General features: G+C 39.6%; 1 pseudogene; it reads right to left on the bottom strand.

Moving 5' to 3' along the window:
- Nucleotides 1-2,237: 2,237 nt before the first annotated feature.
- On the bottom strand, nt 2,238-2,916 carry LOC129690150 (NADH dehydrogenase [ubiquinone] iron-sulfur protein 8, mitochondrial-like; annotated as a pseudogene).
- Nucleotides 2,917-13,695: the final 10,779 nt, after the last annotated feature.

Here is a 13,695-nt window from a genome sequence, read left to right as displayed (position 1 = left end):
CTCCATTCAGCAGTTAATTTAAACGGATGCTGAGACTCTCCAACAATTATAGATACTAGGTTTATGAAGAACAACTTAGAAATGGTATATTGACATGGGCTTTGGTGCTGGAGCTGGTGGTGCACACTTTTAATCTTAGAACTTGGGAAGCAGAAAGAGGTGAATCTCTTTGAGTGCCAGCCAGCGAAGTCTACGTAAGGAGACCTTGTCTCATAAACAAAACAAGTAAATTTTGGTACATTTTACTTAATGAGGGAGTTATTTATTCCTTGAGAGTTTCTGGGAACTTGAATATTCATCTGTGACATTTATGAAATGATAAATATTTACAGTTTGGAATTTTTTTTTGGTGTTTTTGATTAGTTCAGATAATCTTTCTCTTGTAAAGTTTTGATGAATTTAATTTTACTTAAAAATTTAAAAGGTACTCATTTTACCTTGTATTTTTTAAAGAAGAGAGAGCTTCTGCATAATCTTGCTTCCGCATTTTTAATTATTGTATGTTTTACTATTAACACATTTTTTTAAAGCTACTTAGGTATTTGGCTCTTTCTTCCAATGACCTATTTCTAAATTATTTTAGTTCTTTTCATATGTAATTTATAGCTTTAAATGAATTTAAAAGATAATCGTTCTTCTTGTTTACCTTATTTTCTTCTGATAACCATTCTTCTGATGATTTGTTCATTTATTCTTTTTTATCAGAAAATAATTCAATGTTATTTTAAATTATGTGTATACGTGTGCATTGGAGTGTGCATTTGTACTTGTGAGTGCAGTAGGCAAAAAGGCTAGAAGAGGTCAATCGTGTCTAGTTCTCTGTATGAGCAGTATGCATTCTGAACTGCTGAGCCATCTCTTTGGTTCCTGTTCACTTGTTTGTGTATTTAATAATTTTTTAGGCAACTAATATCCAAATTATAACATGGAAAGCATTTCGTAACAGAAAAGCTTTACGCATTTCCACTATCATAACTTGTAAACAGTCATTTAAAAAGGTTTAACCTTACTGTTTTAAAAAAGCTTTCAATTTTGTAGGCAGTTGTATCTTCTTTCTTCTTGTTTATTCAGATTTACATTATGGCTTAACATATGATGCATTTTCCAGGGCTCTGGCATCTAGTGTGAGAGACATGTCTGCAGCTGGATCCTGTATAAAATTTGGCCTTGAGGAGGTAGAAGACAGACTCAAGATAGACTTCTGTGGAGCAGCTGTGCCAGAAGGGATTGGGCCCATATGAGGATGACTCACATCTGCACTCTTCAGTCAATACTTGTACAGGACTCAAGGCTGGGATACCAACATTAACTTTGGAAGAAATGCCTAAGCTCAAGGTGGCAGGAAGGTGACTCTCAGCGACAGAGCAAGAACCGTGAAGCAGGGGTAGGTAGAGAGACTCTGAGGACCAAGTCTGAGACCTCTAAAGCAGGTGTCTCTGTTGGAAGGGTAATGGCTTGCTCCTTCCTTTTCAATTACCTCTCTCATTTTTTTTCTGTCTTGTCTTCTGCTCAAAACTATGGGGCATGAGAGAAATGCCTCATCTAGACCTAGCTAGAGAAGTAACTTAGGCTTTGGCTAAGGTGGGTGGCAGGCCAACTGACAAATCTTGGATGAATCTGCAAGAAGATGGCAACCTTGTAGCTAAAGATAGATTCCCAAGGTGATGCTCAGGACCGTGGGTCAGGTCCTCTTTGGTGAAGAAGCTGTGCATATGAAGAGCCCTTGGGCTGCAAGGAACATGGGGAAGGCACCTAGAGGGAGCATATAGCTGCCTGTGCAAGTGGTTGCTCACAGTGGTCATAGCTGGAACAAATGGGGCTGACCAGTTTAGAAGGAATTTAAATTTAGAGTATTAATTATACTTGAGTTGTCTACATTTTTGACAGTATGACCAGCCAAAGCCTAGGAGAACTACTGACAGATATTCTGTGACTCCTGCGTGGTCCCCAGTCTTCTCTTTTTTTTGTCAGGGATTTTGCTTTGATTTGTGGATGAAGAATGTGTGGTCAATCTTAATTGTAGATCATTCTCCTAATACATCTGAACACCCCTGTTGTATTTAGCGCATTGGGTCTCCATTCCAATTTCTTTTTTGGTGTGCATACATCTTGCCTAAGCAGTTATCATTTATTCCTGACCCTGTTTAAGTTATAGCATGTTTTTTTTAAATTCATTTTTGGGATCATAGTTTCTTTATGAGATACAGGGTTCACAAATCTGAGCCAGGTGTCCCAAGTCACTGGTGGCCAGAACACCAATAGGGGTAGTCAGCCTGGATGTTGGCAGTGATCTCCACCTCCCATTTGCTGCTCTTGTTGAATAGCTTCTTGTTGTTGCACAGCAATTCCTCATGTGTCTCAGTGGAGAACTCAAAGTTGGGGCCCTCCACAATGGCACCAACAAGTCAGGCCTCCTGGCAGAAACTGCAGTAGATACACTGGGTCACATCGATGTCTTGGCATGTGGTCTGGCGGCTGCCATCAGCTCTTGGCTCAGCCTCAAGGGTGATGACTTGTGCAGGACAGATGGCCTCACAGAGCTCGCAGGCTATGCAGCCTTCCTCCTCATATGGGTAGCAGAGCAATACATGCTCCCCACAGAAAGCATTGACTCAGTGATTCCTTCTCATATGGGTAGTTGATGGTGACAGTCTCCTGAAAGCACAGTCCTCGGAAGAGTTCTGTCCACATCAGAGTTAGTCACGGTCAGTCACAGATTTCACGTCCATCTCAAACTCTGGTACATTTACATACTTGTAGGTTGCTGCCACTGCACTGTTATGAAGGCTTTGGCCATTAAGGTGTCCTGTACATATGGCCTGAGCCAAGGCCCGAGGCAGCATGGATGAGGTCAGGTGGTACATCACTTTCTCTCAGACCTTCTCCTTGACCTCTGACCCTACAAACACAGAAGAAATTTGGAGAGGCAACTCGTGCGCCTAAGGGGATGTGTGCTTCTAGGCTGCACCTCGCAGAAGGACCGACATAGAGGCAATGGGTGGTGGATCCCAAGACTTCACGAGATCAGTGGCGACTCCCCGTTTGAACCTGTCATCGCGTCACCGCAGCCCAGCATTGGGAAAGGAAAAGATTTGCAGATCTTTTGAAATTCTTTTTTTTTTAAATATTTTTATATTAATTACAGTTTATTCACAACAAGCTTCTTTTTAAGTGTTGGAGTGGCAGATCTATGTACCTAGCTTGGGTAGCATTCGGCTTGTACTTCTAAAAACTCAGCAGCTTGTAGCATAGATGAGCCACTGTTTATAGAGATCAAATCTATGGAAAACATAGTGAGCTCTTTCAGTGTGTGTGCCCTCATTCACTTAGTGTTCACTGAAGTCTCAGAAGCACAGGACAAAAGTTATCTTGCCCAAGAGGGGAAATGTCAGCATCCCTGGCTGAAGATAAGGAAATTAGTACACTTTTACTACATCTTGTGCTTTTAGCTCTCATTCACTTTCTGATTTTCTGTGGTTACTGAGGAATTTCAGAACTAACAGATTAATAATTAATCATTTTTACATTATTCATATTCTTTCAACTAAAACTGTTTTCATTTTGTCTTGAGCCCACTTTCCCTCAGCCATTTACATGCAGCTCTGTGTTTGAATGCGTCTGGAACTTGCCACCATTCCCTTTTAACCTCCATATTTTATTCTAAATTATTTACCATAATTTATTATTGCATTAACTAATATGTTTTAGGTCATTTTTATTCACTGGTTTTAAACAATAATCATGTAGTTATCTATAGCATTTCTGAGGAAAATAATGTGTGTCTTTGTGTTTTTTGAGTATGTCGTTCTTTGTATGCCTGTTTTTTTTTTCCTTTTTTAAATATTTTATTTATTTATTACAGTTTATTCACTTTGTATGCCAGCTGTAGCCCTCCCCCATCTCCTCTTATGCCCCTCCCCAAGTCCACGGATAGGGGAGGTCCTCTCATCCTTTTCTCTGACCCTATCCTATCAAGTCTCATCAGGACTGGCTGCATTGTCTTCCTCTGTGGCTTGGTAACACTGCCCCCTCCCTCAGGGAGAGGTGATCAAAGAGCTAACCACTGAGTTCATGTCAAAGACAGTCCCTGTTCCCATTATTAGGAAACCTACTTGGATACTGAGCTGCCATGGGCTACATCTGTTCAGGGTTCTAGGTTATCTTCATGCATGGTCCTTGGTTGGAGTATCAGTCTCAGAAAAGACCCCTGTGCCCAGATTTTTTTGGTCTGTTGTGCCTGGTGTTTTTTAATTTACTTTTCTTTTTAAATAATACATTAATAAATAAATGTTTGTTTGATTGTTTAGCCTAAAATTTGATAGTGTTTTTTTATCCAATTAATTGTCATCACACAAGTGACTCCTGACAATGTCCTTCACCCAAATATTAAAAACATATTGATTTAAAGAACTTTTGTTTGACCAACCTGCCAGAACCGCATGATATTTACACGGTATAATCTATTAATCTGCACAGAAGCACGCATGTGCTCACAGACACATACACACACATTTATACATGGGCATGGGTTCAGAGAACTATCTTATAACTGTATGATAGTGCAACTGTTGCCATGTGACTGTTCTAGATTTTTACTTTTAAGTACACCATGAAACATGTTCTTAGAGAACCTCAACACTTAAGTGAACACAAAGCGTTGGGTTGGCTGCATCTGTCTACATAACTGAAGGCCAGGGTAAATCTGTTCAAGTTAGGGTAAGCTACGATTATGGGTTGGCTTGGTCTATTAAACACATTTTCAGCCTATGATACTTCCTGTTTACGTTTATTTATCTCAAGTGTTCCTTTAAGATAACATAAGGGACATCTGCTCCCGTACCTTCAGAGAACTATAACTGCAGTATTACAGGTGAAAGGTAGTCAAGAATAAAATGGGATGTGTCGGTAATAAGTTCTGTGGGTGGATGAGGAAGAGGTCCACAGTAAACAGAGTATTTAAGAAAGAAGATGCCTCCAAAAGAGTTAACACCAATACTCCTCAAATTATTCTACAATATAGAAACAGAAGGGGCACTGGCCAATTCATTTTATGAGGCCACAGTTACCCTGATACCCAAATCACATCATATAAAGATTCAACAAAGCAAGGGAAGTACAGACCGATTTCCCTTACAAACATAGATGCAAAAAAAGTAAAATACATGCAAACTAAATTCAAGAACACACCAAAAGATCATCCACCACCGTCAAGCAGGCTTCTTCCCAGATATGCAGGGATTGTTCAATATCTGATAATCAGTGATTGTAATTTACTGTATAAATAAACTAAAGAAGAAAAAAAAACACGACTATCTCATCAGATGCAGAAAATGCATTTAATAAAATCTAGTATCCTTTCATAATTAGAGTCCTAGAGAGGTCAGAGATACAAAAGACATACCTAAATGCAATAAAGGCAAATTACAACAATCCTACAGCCAACATCAAATTAAATGGAAAGAAACTCAAAGCAATTCCACTAAAATCAGGAACAAGGCAAGGTTGTCCACTCTCTCCTTGTCTATTTGATATAGAACTTGACGTTTACCTATGTCAGTAAAACAGCTAAAGAAGATCAAGGGGATAGAAATTAGAAAGGAAGAATTTAAACTATCATTATTAACTAAAAAAAAAAATCAATAGCTCTCATATATACACATGACAACTGGACTAAAAAAGAAAGTAGGAAAACAACACCTTCCACACTAGCTTCAAATAAAATAAAATATCTTGGGAGTAACTCTAACCAAGCAATAATTAAAACTTCAGGACTTTGAAGAAGAAAATTGAAGAAGATATTAGAATATGGGAAGATCTTCCATACTCATGGATCGATAGGTAAGATTACCATAGTAAAAATGGAAATCCTACCAAAAGCAATCCACAGATTCAATGTAATCCTCATCAAAATTCCAACACAATTCTTACAAAGCCTGAAAGAAAACTTCTCAACTTCTCTGCTTCGTATGGAAGGTTTTGTTTTGTTTTGTTTTTGGTTTTTTTTTTTTTTTTTAGTATTTCTCTGTGTAGTCTTGGTTGTCCCTGACTCACCTTATACTGGCCTCCAATTTACAGAGCTCTGCCTGCCTCTGCCTTCCTGAGTGCTGGGATTAAAGGCATATGCCACCATACCAGGCGTCAACGTCATATGACAAAACATGCAAACCAACAATAAGATAGTTAAAACAATCCTGAACAATAAAAGAACTTCTGGAGGGTCTCACCATTCCTGGTTTCAGGTTGTACTATAGAATTATAGTAATTAAAATCACATGGTATAGGCTTAAAAACAGACATATTGTTGATAGAATTTAATTGAAGACCCGTACAAAATTCCATACACACAGAGACACCTGATTTTTTATAAAAAAGCCAAAAACACACCCTGGAGAAAAGAAAGCATCATCAACAAATGGTGCTGGTCAAAGTGGATATCTGCATGTAGAAGAATCCAAGTAGATCCATACTTATCACCGTGCACAAAACCATAGTCCATGTGGATCAAATCCCTCAACATAAAACCCAATGCATTGAGCTTTATAGAAGAGAAAATGGGAAATTGCCTTGAATGCATAGCCATAGGAGACAACTTCCTGAACAGAACACTGATAACAAAGGCACTAAGATTAACAATTGATAAATAGGACCTCATGAAAAGTTTCTGTAAGGGAAAGAACACCATCAATAGGAAAAAGAGATAGACTACAGAATGGGAGATAAAAAAAAAAAAGCTTACCAACTCCACACCTGAGAGAGGACTAATATATAAAATATATAAAGAATTCAAGAAACCAGATATCAAAAAGCCCCAAATAATCCAATTTTAAAAAATGAAGTATAGATCTAAGCAGAGAATTCTCAGAAGAGGAATCTCAAATGGCTGAGAAACACTTAAAGAAATGTTCAAAATCCTTAGCTATCAGGGAAATGCGAATCAGAACTACTGTGAAAATCCATCTTACACCTATCAAACTGGCTAATATTAAAAAAAAAAAACACAAGTGACAGCTCATGCTGGTGAGGAGATGGAACAAGGGGGGCACTCCAGACATTGCTGATGGGAGTACAAACTTGTATAGCCACTACTGAAATCAATATGGCAGTTCCTTAGAAAATTGAACATCAGTCTACCTCAAGACCCATGGATATCACTCTTAAGCATACACCCACAGGACAGGACACTTGCTCATCCATGTTCATTGCAGCTTTAATCATAATAGCCAGAACCTGGAAACAATGTAGATGACCCTCACCAGAGGAATGGATACAGAAAATGTGGTACATTTACACAATGGAGTATTAGTCAGTAGTTAAAAACAATGGTATCATGAGATTTGGAGGCAAATGAATGTAACTAGGAAAAAAAATCACCTGGAGTGAGATAACCCAAACCGAGGCTATATCGTCACTTACAAGTGGATATTAGCTGTTAAGTACGTGATAACCGAGCTAACACCCATGGACTTCTAGAGGTCAGGTAGCAAGGAGGTGTTTTTTTTGGGGGGGGACACATAGATCTTTCTGGGAGGGAGGAATAGATTTTACAGGTAGGTGGAGATGAGAAAGGGGGTTGGGGTGAGGAGATAGGGTGGATGGTGAGAGTGTATAGGGAGAGACTGCTGGAATTGGAGGAGGCGCTATAGGGAAGTATAGGAACCTAGAGCTGTAGGAACTTCCTGGAATCTATGAAGGTGATCCTAATGAGAACTCTTAGTAGTGAGGCATATGGAATCTCAACTGGTCATCTCTTATTGCCAGGGGAGGCTTTTATTGATGGGACTAGGGTATGTTCAATTGAGTTCTTGCCAAGGGATCCACATGGAAATCCCCGAACATCCCAGACTGTTGCTAAGACACAGGGTTGCTCACCAAAAACTGACAGTGGGCCCAATTATTGAGGACAAACCCCCAAAGCTCACTGAACTCTCAGAAGTCATTTTGGTGCCTAGATGGAGCCTTCACCCTTACGTTCTAATCTCTTTGGTGAGAGAAGGTACTCTTCAGGCTACTGAAAGAATAACATGGAAACCAACCACAAAGCTTTTGACTTAGAATCTGCTCTGTGAGCAAAATATCTTAGGGCAATGGTGACGCAGGATCTGTGGGAGTAGCCAACCAATGTCTGAATTGACTTAAGGCATACTACCTGAGAAGGAGCCCATCCCTGACACTTCTTGGGTAACTGAGAACCAGAGACTAGATAGCCCAGCAACCTAGGATAAAACCAAAAACTACTGGCATATTTTTTTAAAAAAAGTATATATAAAAGGACTCTACTGATATTCTGCTATATTCATAGATCAGTGCCTTATCCAGTCATCGTAAGAGAGGCTTCCTCTGGCCTTGCCTTATATAGAAACACATGATCCAAAATCAAACATTAAATGGAGAGAGAGTATAAATGGGAGGTCTCCATCAAATCCTTCCCTTCAGAGCTCGGGAAATCCAGAGGAAGAGGAGGCAGAAAGATTGTAAGAGCCTGAGGAGCTGAAGGACACCATCCTCTGAATCAGCTAAGCAAGGTGCCTCTGGGATCACAGAGGCTAAAGTAGCAAGCATGGGGCCTACAGGGATTTGCACTAGTTCTTCTGCCTATATATTATAGCTATTTGCTTGGTATTATTACGGGACATTTGACTGTGAGAGCAAATATGTCTTTGACACGTGTGCCTCCACTTGGGTTTTGGAAAAATGAAATTATATAACTATGTAAGTGTTGGTGTTTTTGTCTGTTTGGTTTCTTCAATCAGACACAAAAGCTCCATCAGACTGACTTACAGGCAAGGCTATGGGATATTGTCTTAATTAATGATTGATGTTGGAGATCCAGGCCCACTGAGGATGGTGACACCCTTGGACTGTTGATCCTGAATATTATAAGAAAGCAGACTAAGGAAGCCCTAAGCAACATTCCTTTATGCTGGGGCCTAATTATTATTCTTTTATGCTCTCTGCTTCAGTTCCTCCATCCAGATTCCTGCTTGAGTTCCTGCCCTGACTTCCCTCAATGCTGAACTGTTACAATTCAGATATTACAAACAAACAAAATAAAGCCATTCTTCCCTAAGAGGCTTTTGTTTATGGTGTTTATCACAGAAATAGAAAATTAACCTGAACAACATAGCAAGAGGCAACAGTAGTGAGAAATTAGGACAAGCTGCCTCGAACAGGCCCATTGCTGGAATGCCAGGACTCCAGTAAATCAGACAAGCCTTTCCACAGCACACCTCCAATCTTCTAATAAATGAAGAGAGAGGAATCTTTTCATGAGAAGTCAGATTTGTAATGAGGAAGTCTATGATATTGAGGCAGAGAGAGGCAAAGAATAAATTTGGGGCCTCCCTAGTCTGACTCGAGCATTCTCCCACCTAGTGTACCTTCTGTGCCCAGTTTCTTAGGGATCCCATAAGATTTTGGTTCCCAAGTGAGCCAATTTAGTGAGAACATGTTTTCCCATTTTAATTGCTCCCATAACTTCCGAAGAGCGTGTGATTTTTAGATTACCACACTAAGCTGCTGTCATTCTTGGCAACTGCAGGGGAAGCTGTCTCATGAGCCCAGGGAACTTGCTGTGGGTAGAAACCTGAGCCAGGATTTTAGGAGTTTGGGATACAGAGCAATTTACTAACTTGTATGATATACATAATGGTCTCACATACTTTTAAGGGAACAAAGACATGAACAGGCCAGAGAAGTGGAGACTTCTGCGTGTGTACATCTAGGAGTTCCTTCTTTTGCTCTAGGGGTGGATACCTTATTGATTCCGCCAGCTGAGAGGCTCCCTTCCTATCCAAATCCATTTCCATTTGTTTTCCTCTTATTTCTTATTTCATTTGAACACTCATCACCCTCCACAATTATGTGACGGGCAGCTTTCCTGCTTGTCCATCTTTCCCTATGGAATGTATGTTCAGTGATCATTGCAGTCCTGTTTGTCTCATTGTCTGCAGTTGAATGACGATAGTTTTCACAAAGGAGGCATTCAGTGAATGTTTTCAATTTGCTGAGTGAACCTCTATATTAGATTCCAAATGATGGAACATGATTTTAGCTATGTCACTGTCTAGCTTATGTTAGAAAATCTTCTAGGCCCCACTTGCCTAGTAGCTTGGGGCCAAGGAAAGGGCTTTTCATTTTAACCTGTTAAAGTTGATGTTTGTAAGTTGGAACAATGAGTCAAGATAAACATGAATACGTACTAATCTTGAACTTGGGTTCAAATTACAAGCTTTATAATTAAAAGGTAGAAGAAATGTTAGCTCTAGATTTTGTGGGAAAATTATTTTTTTCCACACCTATTATGAATTAGCAGCATGGACAGCTACTAAAACAACATCAACTAGTCATGGACTATAACATCGGATAACGTTAGTAGAAACTGGTATTCATTGTGACCGCCATCTATTTTGTACTAGTCACAGATTTTAAGAGGTCACTTGTTTCAGGATGCAGCCATAGGATATGATGTTCCTGAGTGTCTAATACTACAAAAATTGTTCCTAAGCAGTGAGTGCCTTGATGCCCTGTGTGGCTCTGAGCATACCTGTGACTTTGTGGTAGAAGGTACATTTTAATATAGACAAAGCCCAAACAGTGGCTTCATAGGGAGGGCACTTGTATGGAAAGAGATAAAGGAACCGCAGCTTACAGGGAACATTTAAACAAAAAGGCATGTTTAGTGGCAACATGATGTGAGGCGGAGGTCATGAATGAAAGGACACGGAATGGAAGGGAGCAGACCTGTCCTGTGTGGCTCCACACGATATATTTGAAAGAACAGATGGAAGTTACAGTGAAGCAGATTTCAGCTTGACACAAGTACCAACTGTCTGAAGATTAGAGGTGTGGCATGCAGCTCTTGAACCCTCTCCCTCCCTTCCAAGCCTGTACAGCCATCTGTCAAAAATATTGGTGGTAGGAGGAAGTCGTATCCTCCTCTAAGTCTAGAATTATCCAAACACGATTAGAGTTTATTTGAAAGAGGTAAAGACTATCTGAACTGATTTAACTGGTGAGTAATCAAGGACAGGACAGGGTGGGCTAAGCCCTCTCTGCAAAACTTTCTGCCCTTTGAGCAACTCAGGTTTCTGCTGGGGCTGTACCTGGAGCGCATTTGATGTCAGAAGGGAGACTTATATTTGTTCTGAATATAAACTTCTTTAAAAATAACAATTCTTGGATCACAGTCTTGTATCAAATCCACATCAGAATATTTCTTATGCATTTTTACTTGTTTCTGGTAGTTACCAATCATTTTATCTCATCAACCCCTTCTTAATTCCATTCTTGAGCCAAGGCTGTGTTTCTTGTGGCTTTTTTTTTTTTTAACCCTCTCAAGCTTTGTTATATAAAGACATTATGCATATGAGAATTACATATGCTTATCGTTAATAATCTTTAAAGAGTAGCAGAGAAAAGAGGAATGGATCCCATATGACAACAAGGAGAGAGGGACTAAGCTGGCTCTCAGTGCATTTCTACAGACTGGAAGGAGCTGGGTCGTAACTAGCAAAAAGGTATTTATTTTCAGCTTCCCACCAGCTTCATGGTGTAGAGAGCTTCTAGGAGTGCTAGATTAAACTGGATTCTATGCCATCTCACAAGGTATTCAAAGGGAAGATCAACTCTTGGCATAAGATGTGACAAGCTGCTTCCTCTGAAATTGTCCTTCTGTGGTTATGAAACCCTCCAGTCAGAACACTGGCATCCAAGTTCTGCATTTTCCTAGATGTTCTACAAGCAGTTCAGCTCCTGGTGAGATCGTTTGGATAGGAGTCCTCATCCACAAGCTACTAGTGGCCTGCTGCTCACTTGCTTCTTGCCAGGTGTCTGTCACCTTATGCTATAGCATGCTTACCCCATCCACAATTCACACCTCTGAGATTACACTCGGCATCACACAGGGGAGGAAACTGAGTCTAGCAAGTTTACATACCTCTTCCACACTTCTGGATTTGAATTCAGAATCTGTATTCTGAACAAGGTAATACCATTGTTAAGACTCTCTAACTACACTAACTCTGGGGTTCTCAGTCCTAGGGGAGATCTGAGCTTGGTGTAAGAACACTGTTTATGTTGGGGGTATGGATAAGGAGATGTAACATGTGAACTGATCCTGGTTGTTACCACAGATCAGTTAATCTAAATTTTTTTTTTCAGGTGGCTAATGAAGTCCTGAGTGATATTAGGGTCACCAGTAACATTTTATTATTTTCTCCAAAGTTAAATGAAGTCTGTATCCTTGACTAACTCAACTGCATTAGCTCCCTCTGTACCTTCAGCCCTCCTTCCCTCCTTCCCTTCCTCCCTCCCTTCCCGCTTCCCAGGTATCCGATTATTTCTATATATTTATGTAAGTCTGGCTGGTACCATGCTATACACAAGAACACAATGATGAATGAATTTTAATCTATATCTTCAGAGACCCTCCAAAGCAGAGAAAGACTTAAAAAATAATTACTACTCATTGTGGCTATGTTTAAAGAGGAGTTTTCCCAACCTGGAGTTCCAGAGAACACTATTTGGCAGGTTACAAAATAAATATACTATGGGAAAGAAGTGTTTTGTGTTAAAAAAAAAAAACATTTAGAAAATGCTAAGAAAATTAAAAAAATTTAAAGAAAATTAAAGTGAATTAAGTGTTTTTTTTTTCTTCCTGAGAAATTTTCATACCATTCTAAATGCTAATGAGCCATGTGGATCTCTAAGAGAGGAAAAGAACATACTTTCTGAACCTATTTGACCTCAGAACCTTCCTTTCATTGACACTCAAATATTTTTCATTTTTCTAGCCATTTACCATCCACCCACTTATTTGTTCCTCCATTTGTCCATCATCTATACACCTATCCAAATTTTCTTCCTCCTACCCTGTTTTCTTTATGTACCTACTATGTGTTAGATATTGAACTAAGTACATCCTGATATTAAGCAGTAAAAAAATTATGTATGTCATGTGTCTTAGTTATGATGTCTACTGCTGTGAAGAGACACCATGACTACAGCAAACCTTTTAAAGAAAAATATTTAATTGAGTCTGACTTACAGTTCAGAGACTTAGTCCATTAGCTTCATGGTCCGAAGCATGACAGCACGCAGGCAGATGTGGTGCTGGAGAAGGAGCTGAGAGTTCTGTATCTGGCTCCCCATGCAGTGGAAAGAAGATGGCTTGAGCTGCTGAGACCGCAAGGCCTGCCCCCACAGAAACACACCTCCTCCAGCAAGGGCACACCTACTCCAACAAGGCCCTCCTCCTAATAGTGCCACTCCCTATGGGCCAAGCATTCAAACACATGAGTCTATGCAAAAGTGGGAGTAAATTCTTATTTAAACCACCACAGCATTGTAGCTGAGAGAAAAACATCAAGAAAACAAGCAAATATATGGCATTATCTGAGTGCAGTAAGACTCGAATAGGAGATAAACAGGTTGTTAACATGAAAAGGAAAAGCAAGGTGATCCATTTAATTAATATTTGAGAAAGCCTCTATGACTAAAATACTCTCACAGGAAGTAGCTGAGGAAGACAGTAGGCCAGTTTTGCAAAGAATGAGAGGAAGAGCCATCCAGGAAGGGAAGATGGCAAGTGCCAAATCCCTGGATAGCAGAAAGCCATGGCAAGCTCCAGAGTGTTGAGTATCCTCCAGGAGTGTAGGTTTTTTTTTTTTTTTTTTTTTTTTTTTTTTTTTTTTTTTT

Source organism: Psammomys obesus, unplaced genomic scaffold (assembly GCF_907164565.1).
Source record: "Psammomys obesus unplaced genomic scaffold, mPsaObe1.curated_primary_1811, whole genome shotgun sequence".
NCBI classification, from domain to species: Eukaryota; Metazoa; Chordata; class Mammalia; order Rodentia; family Muridae; genus Psammomys; species Psammomys obesus.
This window is presented reverse-complemented; position numbering and strand designations above follow the sequence as displayed.